The sequence below is a fragment of the Meleagris gallopavo genome, chromosome 7 (assembly GCF_000146605.3).
Source record: "Meleagris gallopavo isolate NT-WF06-2002-E0010 breed Aviagen turkey brand Nicholas breeding stock chromosome 7, Turkey_5.1, whole genome shotgun sequence".
Lineage (NCBI taxonomy): Eukaryota > Metazoa > Chordata > Aves > Galliformes > Phasianidae > Meleagris > Meleagris gallopavo.
Window position 1 is genome coordinate 31857701 of NC_015017.2, and position 15417 is coordinate 31873117.

A 15417-nucleotide genomic window follows, 5' to 3' on the forward strand; every position below is an offset into this window, starting at 1 on the left:
TTTCCCTGCATGCAAGGAAGGATGATAACCATTGTATTTTCCTGCCTGCAATACTCAGGAGCTTGACACAGCTGGCAGAGTGTGTGTTCAGATCATGGATGAACTTTGATGTTTTACATTGTTTTTAGACAATAGCAGGCATGGTTGTGTAGCAGCAGGATATTACACTTACCGTTCAGTAGACCTGTTTTCATAGAAAAGGACCTCCTGCCTCTTTGCTCCAGGCCATAAAACCCTCTGTGACAGAGATGGTGTTTTCTATGTCTAGCAGTAGGAGGATTCTTGAGTTGTTGCACTGGTTTTTAGGAAGTTAATAAAATAAACAGCTATTTAAAGAAATGACTGCATTTTCTGCCCACTCTGTACGTGAAAAGGCTCTGAATAAGAAATTAAAAAATAATAATAATAAATGGAAAGGAAACAATAAGCAGAACAAGGAAAAATCCTGTTTAGTAGTGCTGTTTCATCTCTAAGAGATGCTTTATTCAACAGCAGGTATCAATCCCCACAAGTAACATCTGCTATCAGAGGATTTGCAGGTACACCTTTGCTCACTGCTAACTGAATTTGTGTCAGTATTATAATTCACCAGATTTCTGCTTTTCACTCAAACCAGGATTAGCATTGACTTGGGCTGGAGGGCATTCAAGCTGCTGTTCTTCTTTTAGCTATATTTCTCTGTAAACATCTAATTGTTCCAAAAAGTGATGTACAGTGTGCAAAAACCTGAATTCAATGCAAATAAGTCTGTGCAGCTCTGAAGTTAACAGGTGTTCTCATTAGTGTAAGTAGACAAGGAACAATTCTTGAATGTTTTATAAACACTTATAATCATGGCCAAATGCATTACTGTAAGTATAAAGATACTTATAACAGCATCTCTTTTTTTCTTATTGTGCAATCTCAGCACTTATTAATAGGAGACATGTGTCAGTAAATGAAATCCTCGAAGCTAGTACTGGCTTCTGCCTGCAAATAATATAGCTGTAAAATGCTCTGCTACCGATGAATAAATTCCTCGCTAAAATAAGAGTCAACAAAATGAAATCTTCACACATAGCACATATATATTTTAAATATATATCTTTGGCTTGTACTGAGACTAGAGCATTCATTCTCCCTTTGATTTTTTTGTTTGTTAGGAGGACTTATCATGTTGAATTTTGCTCACATATATCATAAAGTGTTATAACGTGCATATAAAATTGGACAGGAGGACCATTTATCACAAGGTCTTGTCCAGCTGGTAAAGCTAAGAAAGGCAGGGACTTCTTTAAGAAACCATTGCCAATATCTCTGTATGCGGCTGTGTAATATATGGCTTCAGATTGTAAAAGCAATAACAGTAAAATATTACCCCAAGGAGAGAAGTAGCTTGCAGTAGGTATTCATACAGTGCCTTAAGTCTTCGTCTGTGAACAAAATACGCAATTGTCTACGCACAGACATGAGTTGTGTCTTAATTATTCTCTCTTGCTTTTCGGCTGTAACCAATTTTGGGGTGCATCTTTCTCGTTTACCATATCTGTGGTGACTTCCACTTCTCCTCACTTTCTCTTAATGCCTGTCAGGAGTGTTCCTTCCTTTTCCATCAAACAACATGTGTTCTCTTTCACACAAGGAAGGAAGAAATAGATCTGGACCACTGTGTAAAAAAGGGAGAATAGTCACCCATTCCTTCAAATTATTGGAAGTGAGCCCATACCCCCAGCAAATCATTGATCCTTTCCTCCTGCAGGGAGACACTCTCCAGTGTTATATCTTGAAACCCAACAAGGAATTTCAGTCTGTTGGGACCTAATCTGCTTTAATCATGACATCCTTCCTGTTCATTGTCTTCCTTACAAATGATATAAATCAGTTCTTCTGCTTCTGAAATTTTTCACAAGCAGAGATGAAGGGTGATTTTCCTCACAGTGGAGAGAGAAGATCCAATTCTCTCTTCACTAATATTAATGCAGTTCAGTAAAAACTTACATATACTATGAGTTTATTGCACAGCAGAAGAGAAGCGTTAAGCTAAAATATGTTTTTCTTCTTAACGGTCCCAAAGTTCATTGTCTTACTACAGCAATATTTGGAAGAACTCAATCCTAGAAATTTACTGGAAAATATACATATTTGTTTATCACTGTTGGAATACAGTTTCATTTGAAGAAAAATCCTGTAGAATTTTATCCCCAGAATTCAGACTGTTGAATCCACTTCAAAGGCATTGATATAAATATCCAAAACATTAGATTTCATTAAAAGTCAAGTTATTCATATAAGCAGGTTGCTTTGGTATTATGACCCCACAAAGGTTTCCAGAAAATGGATGTGCAAGTCGGTGTTACCACAAGGCTACACAATTGAAGACATTTCCTGTAAACATCTGGCAGCAATTGGTCTTACAATTGCTAATATTGTGGAAGTTGTGAAAACACAGGATCTGTTTGTTGCCTCTTTGCAATACTCGGTTTTCACAGTAATTTTTACAGAGTCAGAAGAAACAGGGTAATTATAACATAAGGTTCAACATCTTTGGATATGTAGAACATTTTCTGTTGCTTAAAACAAATATTCCCAAAGAAAGTATAAAACATTTTTCTGACTTGCAAAGTTTTTGCAGTCTATCATTTAAATTACTTAAATAAAGGGAGCTTTACTACTCCCAAAAGCTGAGAATATAACACCCGCCATGCATATTAGCTTGATCTTTTTGACAGACCAGAAAAGTGTTTGTGTGTGCCAATTAAAACAAAAATGGATCCCCAGTGGCTTGTTCCTCACACAACTTCTGAAGACTGCTATCATTGTATGCTGGGGTAACCCTGGATAAGGCGGCTATCCAAAGTAAACAAACTTTTCAAAACTTTCATGACAGATGGGGGTTACAAATGCATTTTAATCAGAGAGTTGCCAAAGCAACTTTTTTTTGCAATCAGCATATATTTACTTAACATCTAGCAACATTGGGAACACAAGGCAGATAGTTTCTCACAAAATGTTTTAACAAATATCATTTTTTTTTTTGAAACATTGGTTGAAGACCTCTTCTTCTAAGCTGATATGTCTCCCTCACTTCAGTGTTAACTTTGCTCGACATGCAAAGGACTGCTGGCTTGGTAAAGCCAGACTGTAATATGAGACAGACAATCTGCTTGATAATGAAATTTCTTTGGTAGTCATAAACGTCTTAGAGTCCTTTAAGTAATTTAACTATCAGGATAACCATGGCTACCTCCGTTGAAAAGCTTGAATCGTATAATGGATATATGAAGCAGTATGGAAATGCAACCGCATACTGATCCTTTTGTTTTCTTCTACTTGCATTTCTTGAATATTAGAGTCTCAGCTCACTACAGTACAGCATAGAGAGATATTTTATTTATCCTCTGCTGCTCACTCATTCAGCATAAACATGGCCAAGAGACTGGATTATCTGTAAGAAGGAATTTGAGATCAACTTTCAGAAATGCAGTTCGACTTTTGACATGTTTTTAAAAACTTACATATCTCTATCCCTGTTTAATTCAAATCCAGATAATTAAACCACTAAGGAGCATAGTGTCTCCCAACTTTAATTAATTCTACTTCTGCTGTGGGTGTGGACACAAGTTTCTATCTTTTATGTACTTATTCTCAAGCTATATTATAGTCTAATGATATGCTTTTCTTATTTTTTAATTTTGAAAACGAGAGAAAATCCCAGTTTGTTTCTTTTTTTCCTTTTTCTCCCCCCTTTTTCTTTTGTTGTTCTTCCCTGCCCTGGTGGTTGCCATGCAGATGGAGAGTGGACGTCCTGCATTATGTGGATAAGATGGCTACATCCCATCCTGCAAAATATCTCAAAAAGTAGAGGCAAAGCCTAGATTCCTCTTCTTTAAGGGAATCAAGATGGTTAACACAATCAGAAAAAGCTTGTAAGACGCAAGGTGAGATGAAGGAAGCAGTGGGAAGGGGGAAGAGTGTTAGCTTTTGAGCTAGAAATGCTCCAGCGATTCACATTTCCTTTTTCCCTACATATATCAAGAGCAGCAATCCCAATGCACAGTGCAACAAGAGGAACACATTTTATTGAGTTTCTGCACGCTGAGGTATCTGTCAATCTAAGTTTAAATCACTTAGTGTTCACCACAGGCTGTGGGAGTCCCAGGTGACATCAAAATTTAGGTTTTCTGCACTGGATTTTGTACTGGATTTAGCTTCAGTGCAGGGTTTCCACGGTCTAGAAGCATCCAATAATCCAACACTGGACTAATGGGATTGTTTATACAAGGAGCTACAACCACAATAGTCCAGAATTTTTTTAGGATGTCCTGCATTCAGAAGGAAGTAAACTATGTTATGTTTCGGTATTTGACTGAAATAAGAAATGGGGAGATGGGTTCTTGGTGGCTGTACATGAGCCATATGTGAAACACACACTTTCCAAGCCGCTCACTCCATGCTCGTTCACTGCAGGAGAGAGAGTGAAGTGTTTTTGCTGTATTTCTTCTTCCCCAAAGAGTTCTCCACTTCCTGCATTAAAGTTTGTGCTCGGCATTGTCTGAAAATAGTTCATCACTGCAAATAATAGTTGTAGTCACCAGAGATGCATAAGCACACTTTGAAGTGAGTGAATCAATAATACAGTTTTGTATTTTTGTTTTGCTGTGTGATTTTTTCTCCCTTTTCCATATCTCCATAGAGTGCCTATCAGTACGACTGCTAAAATTGCCTCCATCCCTATTCTGCAGCTAAAAGAAATGTATACTGGTAAAGAACCAAAGGGATATGCCATGAAGGATATATTTTTTTCACAACAGTGCAATAGTCCCTGGTCCAACATTTGTAGGAAGGCTGTGGCCAAAAGCTTCTGGGCTTATTCCATGGCATTTTTATGTCTTTGATCTCGTGTGTTCTTTTGGTGTGGGGATATCATGAAAGAGGAGAATCTCTGAGACGTTTTAAAAGGTGAACTGAGTTAGCTGTAAAGGTTTGGAAGTCCTAGAGAAACACAACCACGCGTGGCAGATTGCATGTGCCAGAGAATGACCTAACATCAAAAAAGCACAGGATTTGTGGGATTTTTAGGAAATACTGATCCCAGACAAGATACAGGGTATTTATGTCATTTAACAATAATGGCAGTATTAAAATACAGTATTGGTGCTATATAGGTATATTTTTATTTAATAACATAGGATCTTGTTGAATACAGGTTTAGCAGAGCATTATGCTGACATACCCTTCCCTTTGCAACTGTGTATGATGCTAAGAGAAATCTATAATGAACTAACAAGAGAATATTATGAAAAAGTGTTTCACACCTGCCCTCTACTTTCCACACTTTGTTGGCAGCCCAGCAGCAAACCAAATTTAACATGCATTCACCTGCAGTGAGCCAATGTGTTCAGATCATCAGTGCTGAGCAGTAGGACTGCAGTTGTAAAACTGTTCTGGATGAAGAACTCAGCCTGAAAAGGGATTTTTCCAAGGTACTATAGCAAGAAAGGACTCTGGGAGTCTTAGCTCCACTATAAACAACATGAAGGGCACACTGTTGGGAAACAAGAGGACTGATGCAGGTTGTCATTTCTTGTAGGTATTTATTGCTGACAGCAGCCTCACAGTTCTGCTTGGTAAGGCCTTGCTGATTCCAAACTGGAGCCTTTGCAAAAATGATGGAGAAGGAATTCAGGAAATATTAAAAAAAAATCAGAGCACCTGACACAATGAGGCTGGCATCTATCTAAAACATTTTTTCCTTTTTTTTTCTTCTTTTTTTTTTAAGATTTATCTTTCATTTTCTCTCTAGTCCCTGTTTACTTCAGCAGTGCCTAATACAAGGACGGTGCGTTAGCATGCCTTAATATGGAGCAATTTATGCTTGTTGTTAGTTATACATCGTTTAGGGCTGTGATCATAAATTGTTCAATCACAAGGTTTACTCAAAGCTAGCATTCTTTACTGATGTCTTTTCCCAAGGGTGTTGAAAATTCGATTGTTCAAAGTGCAAATATGGTTTAGCAATCCCTTCCAAGAACCATTTATCAGAAATCCTAAGGAGGTAATATATAAAAGTGGGATAGGAAACCTGCACGTTAAATGGGATTTACCAGCCAAAGCCTTTGGAACTGCTTTCCTGTGAATGACTGGAATGGAGCAGAACAAAGTCAATTACTGACTGTAATTAAGGAGTGGATGCATTTAAACTGTAGAGAGCAGTAGCAGTCTTCTTGAAACTGTCTAGTTGCTCTGAAGATTAGTCTGAGGAAAGAAAGAAAAGGACTTGAACTATATCTTACAGAAAGTATATTTTACATGAATTCTCTTCCCTCAATACTATGATCTGTTTTTACAGATTTGCTCCTAAAACATCGATAATATACGATTATCAGAATAACACATTCAGACAAAGAAACTTTCAACATGTAGTTTACTTTGGTCTTGTTAGCAATGGAGTGTCTCTTTTGCATATCATACAGTACAAATGTTTATGCAGTGCTGATACTTGTATTTTCATGCAGCCTGAATTTACTGAACAGGAGACTGAACTACATCGTGTCCCTTTTAAGCCATCAAAATACAGTAAATCTAATTATATATGTTGCTCTTACTTTGAAACTGTTATTCCATTTTATAATTTTAATAATGATTTGTTTATACTGGGAGAGAGGCATCGGATTGAATTGTTGCCTGTGTTTAGTCTAATCCATATCTGCATGTATACATTAATAGTGATAAAATGTAATGCATTTTGATCCAAAAAATTGCAGCGCGAACTGGGCACAAACCTGGAGGCCATCTCTTTTAACTGCTTACCTTAAGTTGAATTTGGGCCTTTTTTTTTTTCTTTTGTTGGGATAAAGAGAATGGATAGCACATGAGCAGCAGTTAGCACTGCGGCGGAGGACTAATAACGGGATTCCAATGTCCCCAGCCACTAGCTCTCCCTGCGCGCCGTGAACAATAGAGAGGCTGGAGGTCTGCTCCTGAAGGGCTGGTGTGGGGCTGGCTGGGACTGGGAACATCTGCAGGCAGGCGGGCAGGCTCCCAACCCGCGCTGGGAGCCTATTCCCACATTCTCTGCAGCACTCTCACAGGATGTCTCCACTGGAGCTGCGCTGATGGGATTTTCCTTAATGCTGATGACTTTGGAAACCTTCCTTACAGGCATTTCCTCAATAACGGGAGGGTTATAGAACTAATTAATAAAACAAGCTGTTTTTTTTTTTTTTTTTTTAATTTTCCCCTGGTAGTATTTCAGTTTCAAGGAAGATGTGGGGAGCATCTGAGCTGGTTTGTTTCTTTATTCTTTAGGAAAGACTCTTGACATGAGCGGATGCAGCGAAACAGTAGCACTTCAGGTCACCAGACTTAATAGGCTGCGCCAGGTCTTAGCAGCTCTGTTCTGCTTTTCCTCACACTCTGCTCAGAGGGAAACCTCTGTGTTCAGCCATTCCCTGAGAAAAAGCCAAACAGGTTTTGGATCTGAGAAGTACCACACCCCAATGAGCAGCTGTTGTAAGGACTGAGAGTGCATCCCAAACTACTGTAACTTGAGTGTGCAGTTTGGATGCTACCTAGTTTTGCACAGGCATCTCTTCATAACAAAAATAATAAAAATAATAATGAAGCTTTTGTTGGTGGGTGCTGAGCTGTTTTGGAGCAGGCACAGGGTGAGATCCTTCCTGCATTGTGCTGACCACAGTGGAGATGCTTACCAATCTGCAAATAGGCAGAGCTACTTTGCCCTGCATCCATGTGTGCCATGCTGCAGCTCCCTGCCTCAGTTTGCTATCTGTATAACAGTCCTTTTAACTTGTTTTATAAAATAATCTAGAGATCTATTTTTTTTTGCAGAAACTCATTTAAATATATATGTGTGTGTGTGACAGTGATAAGTCATTATTTTCATGGTGGTTTTCAGAAGTTCAGACCAGCAGAATGTGCATGCATATTTGCACCAAATATTGTTAGGCAGTGAAACAGCATTATCAGGGGAGTGAATATTCTTTTGATAAATATTCCCAGAGTGGGGGTCAAAAATGTAAATACACTTCTATTTAGACAAACTGAGGATTTTTCCTCTGATAAGTGGGCTCCTAATTGCTTTGCCACAGCCATCTTTGATAGCAGTTTTCTTTATGTGAAAAAAGGTGACTGTTAATTTGACCAAAATGCTTGGAAATGGACTCTGGGATCACAGGTATATAGGAAATGTGTAAAATCAAGGATGGACAAATCAGATATAAAAATAAAACCAGAATTGAAATGCAAAGTGAAAATAACAGGAATTAATTCTCACTTTGAATTCATTTCTTTTCAGGATGCTTTGATTTACATCTGAGCTGTCTGTCGTGTTGAGTTCCCTGGCTTTTCTTAACTTTTTGTCACATTATCATTATTTTTGCACTATTTGTGTATGGTGGTTGCAATGCTGAGACAATATCTCGCTTGTTGTGACATATCCTAAACAGCTTTCAGACAGAGGTTCAAAACTCCTTGGTAACTCTGGGAGATAATTATTGATACAAAGGGAAGCATTTGGGTATGTAGCAGAGACAATGGCAGAAAATGATCTGTCCCGTGCACTTTACTTACCTGTCACCATCCATGCTCTCCCCCAGATCACGACAGTGTCAGGAAATGAGTTCCTCCTCCAGTCGGATATCGACTTTCTCATATTGGATTGGTTCCATGCTATCAAAAATGCAATTGACAGATTGGTATGTATTTGTTTTGGCTGTTACCTTTATTAATTAAGATGTAGCAATTTCAACTTCATTTGCTTAGGCATCTCTGCAGGTTTTAGGCAGCTAGCAACTAGCTAGACATTCCTTTATCTGAAGGGTACAAAAATATGCAAATCTTCTGAAAAATGCCAGATAAACAAGGTTGTTGAACTAAAATGTCATTTGAATCTTGCCTTGAAATGCAACGCTACATTTATTTCTCTGAAATAACAAGGACGTTGGTTTGCTGAGGGTTGTGAAAGCACACAAGCACTTAATAACTAATGAATTTTTGCATTTTCTGTTTATGGAGCCTACAGTATATAATCTTCAATAGAACTATTACTACATTTGATCCTTTTATGAATTTTTGTATTACTTATTCACAAGAATAACACTAGCAAATAATATTCCTTTGTAACTGATTGCTGTTATTCTCCTAGGAAAGCTGGGGGTTTTTCTACGAGAAGTAAGCAGGGCTGCGTTTTATTAAAACAGTTTTTAATTACCAAACCAGATTCAGCTGTAGCTTTTTCTTTCTCTTTTTGCCACTCTCAGTACAAATGATGGCCTTCTCTGCCTGCTCCAAGAACATATTTTGGGGGGGGAGAGCATTGACTTCCCTTGTTCACTGCAGAATGTGACGAGAGAAAATTACTCCAATTTATTGCATTTTTCAAAGTTTTGTTGTTTTTTTTTTTTCTGAAATGGAATTGGCAGAGAGGGCACAGTCAGTCTCTTGGAAAGGGTTAACCTGTGCGGGGCTATTGTTTCCTTAAAGAGCTGCAAACATTCTATTACCCTGAGGCTATAATCAGCCAAGAAAAGTTTGATCTGATGATGTATGTCTTCATAGTGCGCATTTCATTGGCTATGCAAGGATATTGATATCCCACTGAAGATTTTGGGGTGGAGTTTACCGTAGAGACTCAGAGCACTTTCTTTTTTTTGTGTGTGTACTACTCAGCTAAGCGTCTAACAGACTCAACTATTGTTTCAGCTCTGCTCTGCAGAGAGGTAAAATAATGGCTTTGGCAGCTCAGATCACACGGTGAGCCACAGCAACATACAACAAAGTGGTAGTACAGGAGGACAGGGCTTGTCCCATTTGCTGCATGCCCAGGACAGGATGCCACCAATAGCACTCACTGGAGGTTTCATCAAATCATAGAACGGCCTGGGTTGAAAAAGACCACAATGATCATCTAGTTTCAACCCCCCTGCTATGTGCAGGGTAACCAACCACTAGACCGGTTTCGCCTGTTACATTTGTTCTAGTTTTAAAACTTTCCCAGCCATCAAGATAGCAGATCTCACCTGACCATGCATAATGGGGGCAGATGTGCAATTAGCCAAAAAGAGTGTCTTCCTCCTTCTTTTCCTGATTGTTTTCCTGAACATTTGGGACCACTACTCATCCCTAACCATTGGACTAGCAGAAAAAGAGCCCTGCTCTTCCCTAAGCTTATACCAGCAGAGTTTAACCCAAATCTGTACAGATGTTTGCAACAATTGTGTTTGAAAGAATATTTACTGTGAATATCTAAAACAGAAAGGCTACTTTAACAACCTTCCTCTCTGCAGTAATTTGGAAATAGCCTACAATGTGGAAATCATTTTGGTCTCTAAGGCCTAAGGAAGCAGGCCTTTTGTTTTCCTTACTTAAATGGGAATTTATCTCAGAAATTAAGATCAGTCTGTCGAGGCATAAAAGCTTTGCCATATGAAAAATTTTGCATTACACTTTCCTTAAATAATATACTCACTGCATCACTTGCTGTGTCTATTAGCTCCTTATTCTGTGCTGGCATTCTGCAATCTCCTGCTGCATTCATACAAATAATAATTTTATTAGAAGCACGCATAGATATAAATATACATTTTCTTTCCCCAGCCAAAAGAACGGAGTTATACATCGAGAAATTTGGAGTTCAAACTCAGAAGATCCTCCAGCACTGAATTACTGAATAGCTTAGACACTGAATCCAAAGAATCAAAGCCTGAACACAGAAAATCTTTAAGTAAGTATTTTTTTTCTTTCTGTTTTTTCTTTTCTTTTTTTTCCTTCTGTTTCCCCTTTGTAAAATAAGTACGCCGTTAAAGGGTAAGATAATTTTTATTACATACAGAATGTAAGGAAGATCACTGAGAATTGTAAAGCTGAATGTGTTCTGGGCTGATATACATAACTTGCATTTAAGTAAAGACAGTTACTAGCTCCACATTTTTAAAGGGTGACATTCCCTCCTAAACGAAATAAATTTGTTTAGGAGAAAAGACATTTATTCAAGCCATTTATTTTTAAAAATAAGCAACATGAGTCCTATGCTAATGGTCTATTGCAGTTGCTTTGTTTCCATTTTAGTAAAATACCTCAAATTGCTAGAGTAATTTTGTCTGTTATATATTTTATACACTGTATTGCTGAAAGACCTGGCATATCCTCTCTAGCCAACATTCAGGGATGGTTGTGTAATTGTATGGAAAGTAAATTTCAGGGATCAAGGTGGATTTTTACTGCTATGATTACAAAAGAAAGTGATCTAAAGCCTGTAGGGGTGGGCTGAAGCCCACTGAGACTTTCCTCTTCCAGCTCGTGTTGAGATGTTTGTGGTACTGGGGGCAGCAGGAACTGGGGGTGACCCCAAATCTCCCACTGAGCTTTTTAAAATGTCACCCCCTCTCCCGAATCTTTGTTTTCCTTCTTTGTTTGGCAGGAGTCTCATGGTGCTGCTAATGTAAGCACCGTGACAGCTTTAGCCCCGCGTGCTGCTCCGAGATACCTATAGGTGCTGACGGTCTGTGCGGGAATTTGCCTGCACGCATTTCAGTGCAGGATCAAAGCCTGAGATGTTAGGAAAAGAGTTACAATAAAAAGACCCGACATCGCTATTTTTAATGATAATTATCCACATATTCATAAATATATGCACACATGCGTGCGCTCACACAAACACAAATACTGAGATTCATTAAATAGTCTCTTTCTGCAGACCAAAGCTTTTTGTTGTTGCTTTCTTACCATCTCAGAGATTTTTTAAATATATTTTTAAATATATTTTTAAAGATTTTTCTTTCAGTTATAAAATATAAAGTAGCCTGGATGTATTTGTAAAAAAATTGTCCCAATGCCTTTGTGCTGTGTATATAGCATTGCATTTCTCAGAAGGAGAAAAAAGAAGACGGAGAGCGCGGTAAGTTTGGAGGGCCTGATTCTGCTCTCATTGCAGCTAATAGCAAAACACCCATAAACTGTCTCATCACTCGGGAAAATTTCACTTATTTATTTTGACTTCTCACATACCTTTAACTGATAATTTGTCAAACGAAACAGAAAAAGTGAACACGAGCAGTGTCATAGACTTATTCTACATTTCTTTTCAAACCTTAGAGAATTGTGAGTAACCTTCGTTTTGTTCAAGGCTATTTAAACTATTAAAAATCGTGAAAATATCTGCTGTGAATCAAAGCTGGTATCTAAATACTGCAGCTTGGATTGCTTCTAAAATATGTATTCAGAACTTTTTTGGCCCCTTGAGATCTAGTAATTATGTGGAATTAGAAAAATCATATTATTCACTTACTTATTAGTAGTCTAAGCACAAACTGTATTGTCAGTTTTCTGCCTTTGGCTTTCTGTGCCCTTAATGTTCACACAAGCATCGTAGCCAGAATTATCGGCAGCTAGAGCCAAAATTGCTTTAAAAAGGCATGAGAACTGGTAATGACACATTGTTAGCAGTTAACAGGTGGTCGTTTCATTGTCCAGTTTGACTGCAGAGCACAGAGAAGATATGTGCAATATCTGCAAGTGTGTTTATAAAGTTCTTGCAAAGTTTAACCATTCTGTAATTTTATAGTACTCTCTTATTATTGTCTGTTGCCAATTTTGAATCCAAACAAAGGAATTTTTTTTAAAGATGGCTTAAAACCCCTCCATTTTTAAATGGAGAACAAGCAACTGATGCCTATTAGAAGGCTACTTTGACCCCCAGTCATCTTTAATGAAATATTCAGATGGTTCATTCATTTGTATTTTCCTTCTTCGCATTTTAAGGGTTGCCCAAAAAAAAAAAAAGAAAAAAAAGAAAAAAAGGTCTAGTTTTTGAGTAAGTACTGCTGTGGCATTGATCTTTTTATCAGCACAAGTATATAAAGGACAGGTATATTCCTCTCAAAGTGATCAAATGAATTTTCTCTTTAATTTAAAACTGGGGAGACTGTTCCTAGAGACCAAGTAGACAGAATTTGGGTTTTCTGTATAATCCTAATTGCTTCTGCTCACACTACAAGGACAAATGGTAATTCTCAGTTACGCTTTTTGACTTGTAGACACAAATTTCATTGAAAATTAGGCTTAAACTGCCAGACTCAATTTCCAAAGTTCACACAATGTCTGTCCTCTTGGTCATGCAGCTTTTCAGTGGCTTCTCATCCAGTGTGGATTCAACTTGTATTTTAATTGAAGCTTTCTTGAGCTGAAAAATAACCGAGTATGGCTTTGGGTACTGTTACCAAAATATGTAAATCTGTGATCCCACTCTTAAATACATGGAAAGAGACTGCTATTTATTTGATGCTACCAGCTATTTCACTGGTTTAATTTATGCAGAGAATGGTGAGGAAAGCATGTTTTTCACCTAGCATTCTCTGCCATTAGAAAATATGTGCATTTGGCTCAAGAAATCTGCCTTCTCCTCTACTCCTTTCCACGTGAACAAGTCTTGTTCTGGTCAGCTTTTAAAATTAGTGATAGATCTCATAATTTTCAAGTAATTTTGTGCTCTAGGTTTTTCTTAGGCAGCCCAAACCCCTCTTAATTAATACCAATTGTAATATGGTCTCCTGGTGAGTAGCCTGCCATATTAATTTTGTACCACACATAACAGGGCACAGGATTAGATACGTAGGGAATGTGTCTGTGCGTCACAGGGTTCCCAGATACCGTGCAGGTATATAAAAACCAAGAGACCTTACTGCGTGTATGGATTATAGGAGCTGCCACAATAGTCAAATTGTAGGTGGTAAAACCATTGCTATTGTGCTTAGCGCTCTTTTTCTCTCCATGGTCACTGTCTGGTTCACATTTTGGCCATTTTCTGGGAATTTTGCCACTCAGGAGTGACCTCTTGTGGAAGAGCCTGGGCTTGAGTCACTATCGATTGTCAGAGGGGATCAATCCCCTTCCACTCCCCCTTTTCTAGATGGAAATAAACGGCTTTGCAGGAGGAAGAGTGCCCTTTGGCTACCGTATCAATCTGAGGGCGGCTCTTGTCAAAATGCACAATCACAAACTTGATAATGCAATACATTCCCAAAGCAGTATATTTCCAACCTGTTCTCCATCATTTCCTTATGGCGTCACATTTACTCAGTTCATCACATTCTTATTAATATTTTAGGTTTCCTTGAAAGTGATGGAATTCTATTTTTACTACAAAAGCAACAAGAATAAATACTAATTGTTGTCAGTTATTTCCTTATGTAGTGGGAACAGTAATCTGTTCCTCAGCTTTGGGTTGCCAAAGCAAAATAATTAAATATTTTAGACATTTAAAAAATCTGTGATATTAGATAAATGCAATTTGATCTCCTTGTTTGCCACATAAAAGCTGGAACTGCCTGAATTGATAAGATTGAATTGCATTATTTTTATTGTTTCTACTCGCATATTTTTCTTATCTTCAAGAACACTTTACTGAAAATCTGGTGGTTAGTCATGCAACCATGAGACAGATCCTGTAAAACTCTTCTCCATATTTGAATTCTAGCTTGGGGAGCCACAATTATAGCGTCAAGATTTTATGTATATATGTATATATATGCTATTTTATATATTTGTGAAAAGGGAAGTCTTGATGGGCTGCACAGTTTCAGCGTTATTCATGATGTCTTTGGAGTCTCAATAGGAATAGTCGGGGATCATGGCATCATTGTGCCAGACACAATGCGACAGTGAAGTAAGAAAATTCCTGCCTTGGCGAGCTCTCAGCCTGGGTAAGGACAAGTTGCAACAGGTGGAAAAAGCGGACAAAAGCAGGGGGTGGAAGGAAAAGTTGACAGCAGAGCCGACATGTCATGCATATTAAACAGCAGGCTTGGGATTCTTTTCCCTTCTTCGTTAGGATTGGGGTGTTAGCCATTCTGGCCACTGGCCAACTCAAATAATGATATTTTGCTTACCTACATTCCTCTTGCACTTTCAACTGGGAGCCATGGGCCTTTTGAGTGCCAAAGGGCAAGGCATCAGTGTGCTGCTGCAGTGCTCATATGCTTCCCCGTAGAACAATTGCAAAAGAATATGCCTCCCTGCATCTTTTTCATAATAAAAAAAAATAATAATATCCGCTGGGTCATAATTTTGTTTTGCATTCAGAGGTATTTGCTAGAAAATCATTTGGTCTCGAAATCTGCTTTGATTTCTTAAAAGATTAAAGTCAGGCACCCAGTATCTATTATTTAGCCGAGGGCTGTGTGTGCTCTGAAATTGCCTAAAGTTACTTTACTCATTTAGTCTCTTTTCATTTGCTTCAGATAGCTGAATTTTGAAACTTGCAGCATATCATGTAAATATTCTTAAATAATAGCTAATGTATCCAGAATCATCTCTGAATGCAGTTTATTAGATAACTAAGACTACAATGTGAGGAGAAAAGTGTATCATCAGCAACAAAACCCACAATAAAACAAAAAACACAAAAAGCAACAGAAAACT